This window comes from Canis lupus, chromosome 12 (assembly GCF_003254725.2).
Source record: "Canis lupus dingo isolate Sandy chromosome 12, ASM325472v2, whole genome shotgun sequence".
In the NCBI taxonomy this organism is placed as follows: Eukaryota; Metazoa; Chordata; class Mammalia; order Carnivora; family Canidae; genus Canis; species Canis lupus.
The window spans coordinates 717,141-733,370 of NC_064254.1; the positions used below are offsets into that span (position 1 = coordinate 717,141).

The 16,230-nt window shown below is 42.1% G+C and overlaps 1 non-coding gene and 1 pseudogene across 1 annotated transcript; one reads left to right on the forward strand and one right to left on the reverse strand.

Annotated features, from left to right (window-relative positions):
• Positions 1-523: 523 nt before the first annotated feature.
• Positions 524-1,928, forward strand: LOC125752289 (EP300-interacting inhibitor of differentiation 1-like; annotated as a pseudogene).
• Positions 1,929-11,994: 10,066 nt separating this feature from the next.
• LOC112641909 (small nucleolar RNA SNORA42/SNORA80 family) lies at positions 11,995-12,129 on the reverse strand. Its single transcript, XR_003124893.3, has one exon. It is a non-coding gene; the product is annotated as a small nucleolar RNA SNORA42/SNORA80 family (small nucleolar RNA).
• Positions 12,130-16,230: the final 4,101 nt, after the last annotated feature.

The window sequence follows — 16,230 nt, forward strand, 5'->3', positions numbered from 1 at the left end:
ATGAGACCTAGGGTCCTACTTAGGTGTAATTTTTACTGCCTTAGAATTAACAACTATTTTGAAAACTTCTTACATTTAAGACAGCATTTTCATTTTGGTCTGATTTTCAACATTTTGGGGATGAATTGGTAAGTGTGGGAGGGAACAAGTTGGCTGAGACCACACTGAACACCAGGCAATAGAAGAAATACTGGAGGCATGGAGCTGTTGATGAAGCCATATGCCAACGACTAGGGTACCTGGTGTTAGCATACTATCTTTTGCCATCTTAGGAGAGAGGCATTACCCAGCAAATTTCCACCACGGGAATCTCCTCAAAGTGAGGTTCTAGACTATAAACAGATTGTTTTTCCTTTTCTGTGCATGGCCTTCCGTTCAGCTCAAGGACATAGATCAAATGTGGCTCCTCTTCATGAAAGTTCCCATAAAATTAAATGAAGTAGCTAAAACCCTCCTCCAAGAGCTAGAGGTAGTGATTGCTTTGCTTTTGGAGAAGCTAAAATAAAATTGGAAATGTGGTTGATAAATGCGCCATTGCGCCACCCTGGCGGGCAGGTGACAAATTAACACGATCTCTCTGGTCCCAGAAGCCAGCAGTCCATGAAAGCCACTATGAAAATCAGGTAAAGGAAATCTGTGAGGTTTTTGCACGAACGCCTGGCTAGAGGTTGAGCCGCTTGTACAATGTTGGAAATGAACGAGCTGTCCGAGTTGTGTGAAGAGAGCAAAGGCCTGCAGATGGATGTGATGCGCGGCGGGGGTGACCTTCTGCAGACGGAGGTAGGAGGCGGGGCCGGGAGCCACCCCGAACCCCGCCCGCCGCCCGCCGCCCGCCAGGCGGCCCAGCCCCACGGGGCCGCGGGGGGCCGAGGCCTTGCTCACCCGCCCAGCCCTGGGCAGCAGCCCCCGCGCGGGCCCTGACTTCGAGCGAGGACGCGGCTGAGGGTTTGAGGACTGGGAGGACGCCCGCGCTTACCCGGGGGAGGAGCACCTGAGTGGTGCCGGCGACTGGGCGTCCGCGGCCCGGAAGGAGCCCACTAGATGTTTCTGAGAACCCCAGAGCGAGGGAGCAGCCCTGGGGGGCGGGTCCAAACGCGTTATGAGAAGACCCCGTTTGATCAGTTGGCTTTTAGCGAAGAGCTTTTTTCGCTTATGGCTGTCAACGGTCCTACTTAGGACTGGGCCTGATGAGGTTGTTGACGGTGATTAAATGCTGTTAAAAGAGGAGGAAGCTACTTGAGGAGAGACCCAACATCCCACTGTCTTTGGGCTCGTTCCGGATAGATAGTAACGGTGCCAAGGAAAAAAGTTGATCTTCAAAAGAATTTTGTGGTGGTGGTGGTGCAGGACAGAATAGGGCAGTGACTGCGCAGTTATGAAAAAGAACTGTTAAAGAAGGAGAAACGTATCAGGACTGTGGAAATTCGTTTTCAAGAATGTTCCTGAAACACCTGTGGACTTTGTTACTGATGCCAGATCATTTTCCTTGCATTGAGGAAAATTTCATATTTCACTATAAGGATTGGTTTTGCAAGAATAAGTTATGACCAAGACAAACTGCCAGTACAAGACCCCCCACTGATACTAATTACATGAGAAAAAATAGTAACATCCAATTTAGGACACAAGATGTCCGAATCATTTGGACTGAAAGCCTACTGAGAGAACTCTGAAGGTTCTACTTTGTGGTCTATCCAAGCCAGTGTTCAAAGGCTAAATTTTTAGTGTAAAATAAATTGGGGGGGATCCCTGGGTGGCGCAGCGGTCTGGCGCCTGCCTTTGGCCCAGGGCGCGATCCTGGAGACCCGGGATCGAATCCCACGTCGGGCTCCCGGTGCATGGAGCCTGCTTCTCCCTCTGCCTATGTCTCTGCCTCTCTCTCTCTCTCTCTCTGTGTGACTATCATAAATAAATAAAAAATAAAATAAAATAAAATAAGTTGGGTATTCTTCAGTATCCCAAAAAGATAAGCAAACCCAAGAAGAAATATATACCATGTGTGATATATCTCAAAATGTGTTTTCTTTTTTTTTTTTTTTAAAGAAAACTGGTTTCCAACTCAATTTTTTTTAAATTTTTTTTTTAAATTTTTTTATTTATTTATGACAGTCACAGAGAGAAAAAGAGAGGCAGAGACACAGGCAGAGAGAAGCAGGCTCCATGCACCGGGAGCCCGACGTGGGAATCGATCCTGGATCTCCAGGATCGCACCCTAGGCCAAAGGCAGGCGCCAAACCGCTGCGCCACCCAGGGATCCCTCAAAATGTGTTTTCAAGAGTATCTGAAATTTTGTTTGTACATGTACCTTGATCATTTATAAAGCTACTACGATCTATAATTCAAGAAAATTTGTCTTACCATTTTTAAAACTCAAAACTTAAGACATCCATAATTTCAAAGTTAGACATTAAAATGTATGTGAAAGAACAAACTATTTCTAATACTCTTACATCCTAGAGAAATTGTTTTACTTGCTCTCTGTTTTTCATTTAACTTTACAGGTGAAGGATTTTGGTTGAACTTCATAATATAAGAACTGTTAAAGTGAAAATGTCAAGTAAAAGGAAAGCCCTACATGTAAAAAAAAGACTGAACAATTATGCCCTCAACCTTTAAAGGTTTTAAAACCTGCCCAGAAATCCACCTGAGTATCTGGTTTCCCTCTGTCTCCTCCTCTGATTAAGTTTGTTATTATTATTATTTTTTTTTTTATTAAGCTTGTTAATGGTTATGCACCAGCATTTGAGATAATAAAATTTCTTGTTCTGTGGGAAAAAAAAAAAAAAAAAAAGAGGAAATCTATGAGGTGAGAAAGGAGGCCACACTGAGAAAGGAAATATCTCAGTCTGTGACCATTGCTGAGACCATTCCATAGTGTGTGGAAAAAGACAGGAAGTCTCAGTGATACAAGAATCCTCAATGTCATGAAAAGACGATGAGTGAGTGGCATCAGGCCTTTGTAGTTCAGTTCAATCTAGCTTAGGGTAGGAGCAGTGTTTCTCAGCACAAAATAAAAATAGGAAAGTAAAAGGCCCCCTCAAATCCAGAGAATTTAAACAATATATATTTGCCTTTGTGGCAGTGACCAGTATTGTATAATAATCACTCACTTAATTGTTCTGTGGAAACCATTCATTACTTTGTTCATGGTAAAGGTTTTACCATCACGATGGTAAACCTCTTTGATACATGGTCATGTTAATGAATATCACACACAGTTAACAAAATTCAACTCAGTAAATCTGAGATTTTATTGGCTTTATCCAATGATTCATGATGCATCCCGTCTACCGGATAAAAAGGAGCTCCAAGAGCCGTATAAAATGAAAGACATTTTATAGGCAGATGGGAGCTGGAACAAGGAGGTAAAAAGTGGATTGGTTATGGCAAGGTACTTTCCTTTAGGGGATGGCAGAGATCTATCAGACAGATTTCCATCTAGTGTTGATTATGTGATTCCTGATTGACTGATTTAAGATTCTATTTCTTGGAGGGGCTGAAACTGTTATTAAGTTAGGTCTTGGTTTGGTGATTTGGGGGTTACATAAGCAACTCAATTTTGGGCCCGTTGTCTTGTTTTTATTATTTTATTATTATTATTATTATTATTTTTAAAAGATTTTATTTATTTATTCATGAGAGACACACACAGAGAGAGAGGCAGAGACAGGCAAAGAGAGAAGCAGGCTCTCTGCAGGGATCCGGGGATTCTAGATCATGCCCTGGGGCAAAGACAGGCGCTCAACTGCTGAGTCACCCAGGTGTCCCCCGTCCCCCACCTTTTTTTTTAAGATTTTGTTTATTTATTCATGAGACACACACACACACACACAGAGGCAGAGATATAGGCCGAGAGAGAATGCTGTCTTGATTTTAACAACACAGACATGCGCATACACACACACACACACACACACACACACACACAACTGAGGAAGTTCTGGGGAAAAAATGGAGAAAGTAGGAGAATGTATCCTGAAGGCTGATAGGTTAAACTTATATAAATACATTGCTAGTGTTGCCAATATCTGGATAATCTAGTAAAATCAGAGAAACAAAAAGCAGAGCAGAGAATTGATAAGCAAGAAATTGTAAAATTTTAGGAATGCACATCAAAAGGCATTCAGAATTGTTTCTCTGGGTAAATCTCCTCTCCCCTGGCCTCCCTCCTTTATGAAATCATGAGGATAGAGACACTCCAGCAAGGGCACAACAAAGAAATGACATGAATGTTGGTGGATAAGGCACTGGAATACTGCAGCACAGTTCTGACAGGAGCCATCTGGAATTAGCATCAGATTCCCAGGTTAAGGATATAATCCCCAACAAGACTGCTTTTACTTCAGAGGCCAGCCACAAGTTTGGGGTCCCCACTTGCTCCTCTGACCAACTGGATTTAAATCTGGAGGGGTCCCTGATCCTTTTCTCATTTGATAATTTGCTAGAATGACTCACAGAACTCAGGGAAATGACATACTTAGAACCACAGTTTATTATAAAGGATACAAATAAAGATTGTAACTGAATCAATGGGTTCAGCAGTTGGGGTGCATCAAATTGAATGTAGCCCAAGGAAGTGTTGAAAGCAAAGAACTTTGTATTACTTGTTACACATGAGGAGACTGAGAGAGCTCTCTAAGCACTATGTCCTTGTTGGGTTAGTATAGGAAGCTTTAATTCAGCATATTAGGGAGCAGGGAGCTTGCATATACATTGTTGGGGAGGAAGAATTTCCTCTGCCCTTCACAATTCTTCTAGCTAAACTAAGAATCAAATTGACATGTGACTGATTAACAGGAGAAAGTCAAATTTAATAGGTGTACCTATGGGGATTCCACATAGAAATTCCAAAGACAGTGAAGTAACATGAAGCTTATGTGAACAAAGGAGAGGAGTAGTGTCTGAGAATACAAAGGGAGGAAGGCCATTAGCAGGAAGGTGAAAAGGCGATGTTTGAAAAAATAAGATTGCCCTATTATGTAGATAAGTTTCTAAGATAAAGAGGAATCTCTGTTAATAGCTCTCTATGATGAAACGTCAGGCTGATGAAAAGCAAGCAGGCCATTAAGGGGAAGGTAAGGAGCTTCTCTTGAATGGGCTGTGTTTTGATTGCTTTAAACTCAAAATAATGTTCATGCCAATGTGGCTTATCTTTAGGAGGCCTACCCCCACAACATTAATGCACTCATATATATTCTATTATTTATACACTTGAGTTCAATTGCACAGGCTTAGCATGTCAGCACACTAGGGCATACATCGTATGTTCAAAAAATGGTGGAAAATTCCACCCATAGGAGAAGATCATTATAATGAGCTAAGGGTATCTTCAGGATATCTCGGGGGGGTTCTGTGCAGGTCTGCAGTAAGAGGCTATCAGGTGAGACACACCTAGCAAGGGGCTATCAGGTGAAATACCTAGCTAGGTGTTTCCTTGGTTGAAACTGCTGGTTCTGCAAAATAAAATACATTCTTTCACTGCTTTTGCCCCTCCCCTTCTTCCCTTCTGAGAGCTTTTAACCCTTGGATTTGAATAACTTCCTATTGCATCCTGGGTAAGAGTCAAATAAAAAGACATGTAGGGTGAAATCTAGGAGAGTACCAAATACTGAGCTTTTACATCCTCTCCATGTAGAACTTAGGTGCCTCACCTTCCTGGTACATGGATATGGTCACCAACCTGGATGTCCACCAAACTTCATTTAATTATGTAGGCAAAATTGATTGAATCTTGGCTGTATGATTGAACTCAATTTCCAGCCACCCTCCTCTGCTGGGAGGTTGGCCTGACTCAAAGCCCCAAACCTAAATCACATGGTTAGTCTTTCTGGTGACCAACCCCTGGTCCTGTTATCTCATTAGCACAAATTCAGGTGTGACCAAGGGGCTCATGAGTTACAAAGATACTCCTATTATTCAGGAAATGCCAAGGATATGGAGTCTCCTTCCCAGAAGCCGGGGACAAAGAGCAGTCTTTATTGTACAACAGGGACACATAATATAAAATAAAAGAGAGTTGAGAAATGTTGACTTGTCTTAAGCCTATCACAAGAATTTTAAGGAATTCACACTTAAATATTTAGCAAGTGCATGAAAGAAATCATCCAAGTATAGTCCCTTTTTACAATGGAATCACTGTAAAAGAAATCAAGCTCCTAGTTATTGCAGGAGTTGAAATGTGGATGTACTAAAGCCCAGGGCACTATAAAGGAATTGGTAGTCCAGAAGATGATGGAGGTTGAGGAATATGTCAATATACAAACATGGAAGATCTGTCACAGTTTATGTACTCTCTGCTTTCCCTTAAGAATGGAACAAAATTAAAGGTTAACCCAGAGAGTATTATGGAACAATTTATCACAGCTGCTAATGCAGGAAATGAAGGAGTAAGCCCTGGTGCAGTGCCATGGCCAACCACCCCTCCTTGCATCCAGAATCCAGAGGGAGCAGGTAAAAGCAAAAGTATAGCTCTTGGCTGGGTTTGCCAACAATGTTGCCAAACAGACTCAGATAAACTCATTGCAAAAGAAGCCAATAACTCAAAGACTCATAAGGGTTTGGAAAAGAGAAAGGGAGGAATTTGTTTTGGGTGCCAACGACCAGCAAGATGGCAGGCTCATACCTTAACAACCGACCTCTGTCAGGAAAATGGACATCTAGAGTCTTATAGGGAGAGGTTGGGGGGATATGTGCAAGAGAGCAGAGACCATGATCATGGGTGAGATCAGTACGTGTCCAGCCCATGACCATGGCAGGGAAGGGGACCTATGGGATGTGATCTTCTAGGCATTCTGTTGCAATCAGAATTTTTCTCATCCAGTGCTTAGAATGTTCTGGTCATTGCCAATGCCTCAAGAAAGTGTGATAACAAATAACTGTTGGATCTATAGTGAGCCAAAGGACTCACCGAGAGAAGCATATAGTAATGCAATCTCATGCTTTCATTTTCCACATTAAAATGTTTCTACATTTATATTCATATGGAATTGATTTTGCTTATAGAGAGACAATTCTTTTCTTTTTTAAAGATTTTATTTATTTATTTATTTATTTATTTATTTATTTATTTATTTATTCATGATAGACATAGGGAGAGAGAGAGAGGCAGAGACACAGGCAGAGGGAGAAGCAGGCTTCATGCCGGGAGCCCAAAGCTGGGACTCGATCCCGGGACTCCAGGATTGAGCCCTGGGCCAAAGGCGCTAAACCGCTGAGGCACCCAGGGATCCCCAGAGAGACAATTCTAATAATTATTGTAGTACTGTATTTGAAATGGGTAGAACCAAAACCATTCTTTTCCCACTGGCCTGAATTGCACGTCTTACTGTATATCAATTTATATATATTTAGACTTCTTTGGGGGCTTTGCATTCTGTTTCACTGTCTTGCACTGCAACACTTCATTTTAACTACTGGGACTTTTTTGTTTTTTTAAGATTTTATTTATTTATTTGAGAGAGACAGAGGCAGAGAATGAGTGTGAGCAGTGGGGCGAGATAAACTGGCTCCTTCCTGAGCAGGGAGCCTGCTGTAGGACTTGATCCTAGGACCTTGAGGTCAGGACCTGAGCCAAAGGCGGATGCCCAACTAACTGAGCCATCCAGGCCCCCCACTATTGGAACTTTCTAACATATTTGAATATCTAGTAGGTTCTGACACCCGTTCTCTATTCTTATTTTTCAAACATTTCTTGACATTTTATTATATTAAAAATCATATTATTATTATTATAATCAATGCAGGGTCATTAAGCACAGCAGTCAAAAAAGAATTCTTGAGATGGTTTTTTTTTTTAATTTTTATTTATTTATGATAGTCACAGAGATAGAGAGAGAGAGGGGCAGAGACATAGGCAGAGGGAGAAGCAGGCTCCATGCACTGGGAGCCCGATGTGGGATTCGATCCCGGGTCTCCAGGATCGCGCCCTGGGCCAAAGGCAGGTGCCAAACCGCTGCGCCACCAAGGATCCCTCTTGAGATGTTTTTAACGCAACTTAGTAAGTTTATTTAAGTGGCATGGAGATAGGACCCATGAGCAGAAAAAGCTATACTGCTTGCGATGTGAGGCTGGTGGTTACATACAATCAAAGGGAAGGGGGCTTGCAGGAAGTATCAGATTATGAAAGTTTCTTTCAATTTCTACTTCTAAAACTACTTTTGCAAGATTTTTCTGGTGTTTATCATTCAATATTAACTATCTGTGAGATATACAGGCAGTCATGAGACCCTTAAAGAATGTAGCCATCAGCACATATTTGATCCTTACTGAAACTATGTAGGCTTTAGGTCAGCCTTCCAGGCTAGGGGTAAACACCTTTCTGCTTCTGTCCCTCATCATAATGACCTTATATTCATAGATAACTTGGGAGAAATTGAGGTTCTCCCAATATTGAAGGTTCACATTCAAGTACTTGGGGTATTTGCATTAGTGTTTATGGGCCTTCAAAAACACTTGTAATCTTCCCAAGGTTGTGAATGTTTCTTTTCAGTTTGTTTCAAATATTTTATATATTGATATTGTAAATGATAATTTTTTGAATTATATTTTCCAACAGGCTCTTCTGTTAAATGGAAAATCTATTACTTTTATATATAATTTTGCAATTATTCGGATTTCTGAATTTAATGTTTTTTTAGTTTACTCTCCAATTTTTAAGGAAGATAATCAAGTCTACAAATAAGAATACCTTAATCTCTTCTTTTCCAATGTATATTTCGGTTCTTTATATTATTACACTGGATATGACTGTCTAGGAAATATAAATATAAATAATAGTTCATAATAGTGGTTATAAAGAGAAAAAAATAATAGTGGTTATAGTAGGAAATTTATCTAATTCTTGATATCATAGGAATATCTCAGTAAGTATTATGGTGGTGGTTGATTTGCAATAGACATTCTTAGCATAAAGATCTTTCCAGAGCAGCCCCGGTGGCGCAGCGGTTTAGCGCCGCCTGCAACCCAGGGCGTGATCCTGGAGACCCTGGATCGGGTCCGGCGTCGGGCTCTCTGCGTGGAGCCTGCTTCTCCCTCTGCCTGTGTCTCTGCCTCTCTCTCTCTCTGTGTGTGTCTCTCATGAATAAATAAATAAAATCTTTAAAAAAAAAAAGATCTTTCCATGCCTAGGTTCTAATGATTCTTTTGTTTTTTATCTATACAGTATTGTTTAATTTTAGCAAATGCCAATAATAAAAATGATCATATGGTTTATTTCCTCTGGCCTATAAGTGTGACAAATTTTGTTGTTGTTGTTTTTTAAGGATTTTATTTATTTATTCATTAAAGAGACAGAGAGAGAGAGAGAGAGAGAGGCAGAGACACACGCAGAGAGAGAAGCAGGCTCCCTGCAGGGAGCCTGATGTGGGACTTGATCCAGGGACTCCAGGACCACGCCCTGGGCTGAAGGCAGGCACTAAACCGCTGAGCCATCCAGGGATCCCCAAGTGTGACAAATTTGAATGTATTTTAAAATATTAAGCTGTCTTTGCATTCTTGGCTGGTCATAGTGTATTATTCTTTTACTGTTTCAGACTAAGTTTTTACATTCTGGATTAAGACTCTGGTAGTCTTAAAAAAAAAAAAAAAAAAAAGACTCTGGTAGTCTTGAGACACCTGGGTGGCTCAGTGGTTGAGTGTCTGCCTTTGGCTCAGGTCATGATTCCAGGGTCCTATGATCGAGCCCCACATCAGGCTCACTGCAGGGAGCCTGCTTCTTCTGCCTAAGTCTCTGTCTCTCTCTGTGTGTCTTTCACGAATAAATAAATAAAATCTTAAAAAAAAAAAAAAACTCTTGAAGTCTTAAAATTTCTTTCAGAAACTCTTCCTATATCCAATATACTCCAAAACTAATCTCACAGAAGGAAAACATTTTTTTGTTGTTGTTGTTCTTTGTCCAATATCAAAGGAGACCTCCAAATTCTAGGTAGGTCGGGGTACTAACACCTGCAAATCAACTCTGATAGAACAATTTTACAATCACTGTTGCTAAACGATTATGTTCTATGAGGCATTGGAGTAAGATAAACATTATTTTCTTTAAGCCCTAAATTTAGCCTTCGTTTCTTACCAAAAGTATACTGTAGTGCTAAGTTGACAAAATCTTAAACAATATCCCTGTGACAAAGACCTTTACAGCTATTCAAAAAACACTCTGCTTGGGGCCGCTGGTAGTCTCAGTCAGTAGCATGCAACTCTTTTTTTAATTAATTAATTTATTTTTTATTTTTATTTTTTTTATGATAGTCACACACACAGAGAGAGAGAGGCAGAGACACAGGCAGAGGGAGAAGCAGGCTCCATGCACCGGAAGCCTGACGTGGGACTCCATCCCAGGTCTCCAGGATCGCGCCCTGGGCCAAAGGCAGGCACTAAACCGCTGCGCCACCCAGGGATCCCTGAGAGCATGCAACTCTTGATCTCAGGGTTGTAGGTTCAAGTCTCATGCTGGGTATAGAGATTACTTTGAAAAATCACTGTGTGGGCTGCTGGCCACTCTGCTTCTGGCTGCTGTGTGTCAGAAAGGGCCTTCCCCACACCACAGCAATGCAAGTCTGAATAAGAAAAACCATTTCTTGGGATCCCTGGGTGGTTCAGTGGTTTTGCGCCTGCCTTCGGCCCAGGGCATGGTCCTGGAGTCCCGGGATCAAGTCCCACATTGGGCTCCCTGTGAGGAGCCTGCTTTTCCCTCTGCCTGTGTCTTTGCCTCTCTCTCTCTCTTTGTCTCTCATGAATAAATAAATAAAATGTTAAAAAAAAAAAAAGGAAGAAGAAAAAAGAAAAATTAAAAATAAAAAAAAAAGAAAAACCATTTCTTCTTCCTAAGCCATGGGCTATCAATTATATAGAAACACCACTCTGGGTAACAGTCTCCAGGAGAGCATTGATGAGCTCATACAGTCTCAACAGACCACCCCAACTTGCCCTCCAAGTTCTACTTCAGTTTGATAAAGCTAGAAATTCAGAGGGCAGGAGCAGAGTCAATTTTGGGGGCTCTCTAAATATGTACAGATTCTGCAATAACACGTGGCTTTGGCATTGAATGAAAATTCCTGAAAAAATTCATTTTAAAACAAACAAACCCCCCAAACCCCCACCCTGCTTATGATGATGATTTTCATACACACACAAAAACAGTAAGAAAAGTATAACAAATCTTCCTATGTCCACCACAAAGCTTCAACAACTGCCAAAGTTTGGCCATACTCAGTCTCCTTCTCCCACTTTTATTTATTTTTTTCTGGAGATCTTCTTTTAAAATAATTTTTAAAAAGATTTTTTTTTAAATTAATTTGAGTGAGAGTGAAGGGGCAGAGAGAGAGAATATCCAAGCAGACATCCACTGAGTGCAGAGCCTGATGCAGGGCTTGATCTCATGACCCAATTCGTGAGGACCTGGACCAAAACCAAGAGTCAGATGCTTAACTGACTGAGCCACAGACACCTCTGGAGATCTTTTAAGACAAATTCTAGACATCATACCATTTCATCTATAAATTCTTCAGCATCATACTCAATTCTTATTTGAGACCACGCAAGCTGAGAGCATACTTATGAAGCACAATTCATCATAAGAGATTATATAAAGGTTTAAAACAGTGTGATTAAAATTCATAGTGTTGTGAATGTCTGGAATTACATAATCCACAGAACTGGAGGTACTGCATATCCTTCAAGGAATCCTACCCGGACTATGTTTCACTTAACTGAGTTTTTGGTAAGAATTGGGGGGAAGGAACAATGTTTAAAGTTATATGTTTTGGCAAAAACTTACGAGTGCAAACGTTTCTTGTTGCTGATTAAGAGAGACCCATTAATCAGAACGTAGATTTGGCATCCTTGTAGAAAAATTATTTAGCCTAACCAGAATTTATGACACCTAATTGCTTCACAGGCAAATGACATGAGCTCTTGGTAGTATTTATTAAGCTGAATCGGCTTTCATTAGAATAGAGTCTCTTATTTTTTTTCTTCTTTTTTTTTTTTTCTTTCTTTTTCCACTGTGCGACCCGCTTCAGTGCCCGCAGCCAACGGCACAGAGGCCGGGCAATGGTTCGGGGCCACTGTTTGCTCTGGTATGGGACACTATGAGAGGCCCAGGGGGACAAGCCTGCCATAAATCCAAACCCATGCATAGAATAGTGTCTCTTAAAAGTGGACAGCCAGAGTGGAAGAAGCCAGATAAAGAAGAGCACGTCCTTTATGATGTCACTTTATGAAAGTCTAGAAAATGCAAATTAATCTACAGTGTCAAAGAGGATCAGTGTTTGCCTGGGAAAGGGAGCATGGTGGGGCAGAAGGAAAGGAATTATATAAGGGAATGAAAAATTTGGGGATGTTCTCTCATTGATTGTGGTGATGGTTTCACAGATATTTACAACTGACAAAACTTGTCAAAGTGCATACTTTAGTCACACCTGGGTGGCTCAGTGGTTGAATGTCTGCCTTTGGCTCAGGTCGTGATCCCAGGGTCCAGCGATGGAGTCCCGCATCAGGCTCCCCTTAGGGAACCTGCTTCTCTCTCTGCCTATGTCTCTGTCTCTCTCTCTCTATGTCTCTCATGAATAAATAAATAAAATCTTAAGAAAAAGTTCATACTTTAAATCTGTCCAGTTTGTTGTTTGTCAATTATACCTTCATAAATATGTTTTTTCAAAAAGCCTAACTAAAGGGCAGAGTGGTAGAAAGCCTGCAGATGCCTTCCACAGGTTTGTGCCTTTAGGTCCAGGCCGAGGTCACAAGTGGAACTTGAAACAAGAAGAGATAGGAGCCTGCAAGCTGACAACTATGAGCCTACAAGTTAAGGAAACCACCCTTTGGGTACATAATCTACTTTTTGGGTGGAGTCCTAATGAATCAGTTGGTGGAGACCTGAGCCCTGTTGGTTCAAAAGGTTGCCCTGGAGATATAGCTCTTGCCTCTGTGGCTTTCCTGGGGTTTTATTCAGGCAGCCTGATAAAGCTCCCAGCTTCTTAGTACATTAGGACAATTTTTGTGTACCTGGATCTTGTCATGCTCAGGTAAAGCTGAGAACATGGTGTTTGTTTCTGGTCTTATGTCTAAATATAAAAGCTAAGGAGGAACAAAAATGAGTATGGGAATTATAGGTACTAGATAATTATAATTATCTATTATTCCCAGAACTGGGTTGGGTAGAATTTAGCTGTCAGGCAGGAGAAGGTGCCAATCTGTCACTAGGATCTAGAATTTTGCCTGTCAGCTTGGATTCCAACCTGGACAACTAAAATTTCAGGAAGAATTGACCAACTTTATATGAAAAATTGGTTCAAGTGGTGGCCCACTGCATTTGGGGAGAGAGAAGGCTGTCCTTGCTGGTTTCTGTCTGCCTACCTAGCAGACTGCTTTGGAGGAAGCACACCCTATAGACAAGGCCAGGCATGTCCATTATTGGGAACAGCTTTACTTATACCATAAGAGTCTTGACCCTTCAAGCTTTGGAGTCCTATATAGAGTTCGTTGTATCTCCTACTGGAAAATATTGAGGGTGCTCCAGGTTGATGTAGGAGACCATATAAGCCCTATCCTATCTGCTTTGAGCTTTTTTTCTCATGCCTAAAGCTCCTTTGGTTGCCCTAAGAAATGCAGGAGATCAGTGCCTGAATCCTCCCCTTTGGAAGATGGTTGAGGTACCAGCTTAGATTTGAACCAAGCTCTAGGTCTTCAGGGGCTGACTAGAACAGAGCATCTTACCCAAGACAGCTGAAGTTGGAAGAGTGAGGAGAGTGGGCCCCCGATAAGGCCTGCAGAGAGCTGAGCACCAAGCCAGGGAGCCTGATGTCCCAGGTAAGTCTAAGATAGGAGAGGGAACTCAGTCAGGAGCAACCAGAAATGGGAACAGGTGGGAACAAAATGTTGGGAGATGAGTGCTTTGAACAGACTCCAAGAGTCTGTGGCTCTGCCAGTATCTCTATAGGCCATGGGAGCATCATTCGTGAAGCTCCATTGGCTTGGAGCTATAGTGGTAGGGCAAGCGCCACTCACATTCCTACTACAGGCTTTAGAGTCTATACTAAGACTCCCTTTGAGTCACCAGTGGAAGATTCTGAAGTGTTCTGGGACATCTGGTGTAGGACACTATTTCATAAAACTATACTGTTGGACCATACTAAAGATCCTGATGGTTTATGCTAGTGGCCACTTGGTGTTTCCTGGCACCTCTCAGCAGATCCTATTTTCTCAGTCTGCAGTAGTTGTTCAGAGCACCGTTACACTTTGCTACGAAATGGCCCTCCTGATTACAACAGTAGATAGACAGTGAGTGCAAGGGGTGCTCCTCTTGTGGGGCTGGACAGGGTCCCAGTTAGTCTTGGCAGCCTTCAAGTCACTGCCTGGGTATGGATCCCTGGTGCTGGCTCTTCAAGCCTTATTGAGCACTACACCCATGGCCTGAGTTCCTGATGGTTCTTGCACATGCTTTAGTTTCTTCTTTTCGTTTTGTCTTTCTGTATTGGTGTTGCTAATCATGGGAGATGGGTGGGCCACTCCTACCCACCATCCCTGACTTCATGGGGTGAGTCAGAATTGCCTCTTTCATGTGAGAGTCCCTTTCTTTTCTACTTTTTGTGAAGAGGTATCTAACAGCTACACATGGAGATTCTCCCTTGTGTTCTAACATCTGCTGTGAAATTTAATGGCATGGTCCTGTGGCTCTTCACAATTCTAACCCTGTGTACATGCCACTCTAAGCATTCTGCCCCAGAGCCTGGTCAGTACTGACTCCAGGGACATTTCTGGAGCTTCTGGCACCTAGAAGCTTTATACCAGCCTCATTCCTTCTCTTTCCTCCTTTATGACTCTTTAACTCCTCCAGTGTCTTAGAGGAAAGTTCCAGCCAACATATTAAATGTCTCATTCTCTGGACCTGACACAAGACTGACATTTTTTCATCTTCGGTCCAAAGACTTTGTATTTTTGATAAGTCATTGTTATAACCATTATATTGGGTAAGCAAAAATCATGAGGCGTAGGATGGAGACTTCCAGCTACATACCAAAATGCCCCTTTCTTCTTCTTGCCCAGACTACATTTCCCAGCCTCCCTGGCCAACAAATTGGTTATATGACCAAGCTCTCTCCAGTGGAATGTGAACAGAAGTATATCTGCCAAATTCCAGGTCTGGCCTATTAAAAAAACCTCCCACATTCCTTCTCCCTTCTCTTTCCCCCTTCTGGCTGACTGAGAATTTGATACCCAAGGTGACCTTGGAAGTCACAGTTGAAAATGGTAGAGGGATCCCTGGGTGGCGCAGCGGTTTGGCGCCTGCCTTTGGCCCAGGGCGCGATCCTGGAGACCCGGGATCGAATCCCACATCAGGCTCCCAGTGCATGGAGCCTGCTTCTCCCTCTGCCTCTCTCTCTCTCTCTCTCTCTCTCTGTGACTATCATAAATAAATAAAAAAAAAAATGAAAATGGTAGAGCCACTGTTGGTTTAAGTTCCTAACTGACGAGGAGATCTGCCCTTGGAATCCAAACCTGCTCAGGGGTGTTATATATGAGAAATGATGTTGCATAATGTTAAGCACTTTAACTTTAAAGTCTTCTTGTTACTACAGACTATTGTACCTACCTAATATAAGGTAAGATCAGGAAGTAACTTTATTTTCATTTATTTCTATGTAAACCCATTTTGTGGGATTCAGTCTCCTGCTCCTAGATAAAATTTGAGACAGGTTCTATAAGCTTTCTGGTCATGTGAAGGTAGTTGAAAGTCATGTGGCCACTCTAATACCCCAAAGAGTTCAGTAGTTAAATGGTCCAATCTCATAATGGTAAAAACGTCAAGCTTTATTTAAATTCTAGGCTTCTTGGGATCCCCTGGGTGGCAGTTTAGTGCCTGCCTTCAGCCCAGGGTGTGATCCTGGAGTCCTGGGATCGAGTCCCTCATCGGGCTCCCTGCATGGAGCCTGCTTCTCCCTCTGCCTGTGTCTCTGCCTCTCTCTCTCACTCTCTCTCTCTCTCTCTCTCAGTCTGTGTCTCTCATGAATAAATAAATAAAATCTTAAAAAAAAATTATAGGCTTCTTGGGGCACCTGCCTGGCTCAATGGTTGAGCACCTGCCTTCAGCCCAGGGTGTGATCCTGGAGACCCGGGATCTAGTCCCACGTCAGGCTCCCAGCATGGAGCCTGCTTCTCCCTCTGCCTGTATCTCTGATTCTCTCTCTGTGTGTCTCTCATGAATAAATAAATAAATTTAAAAAATCAATAAATAAAGGC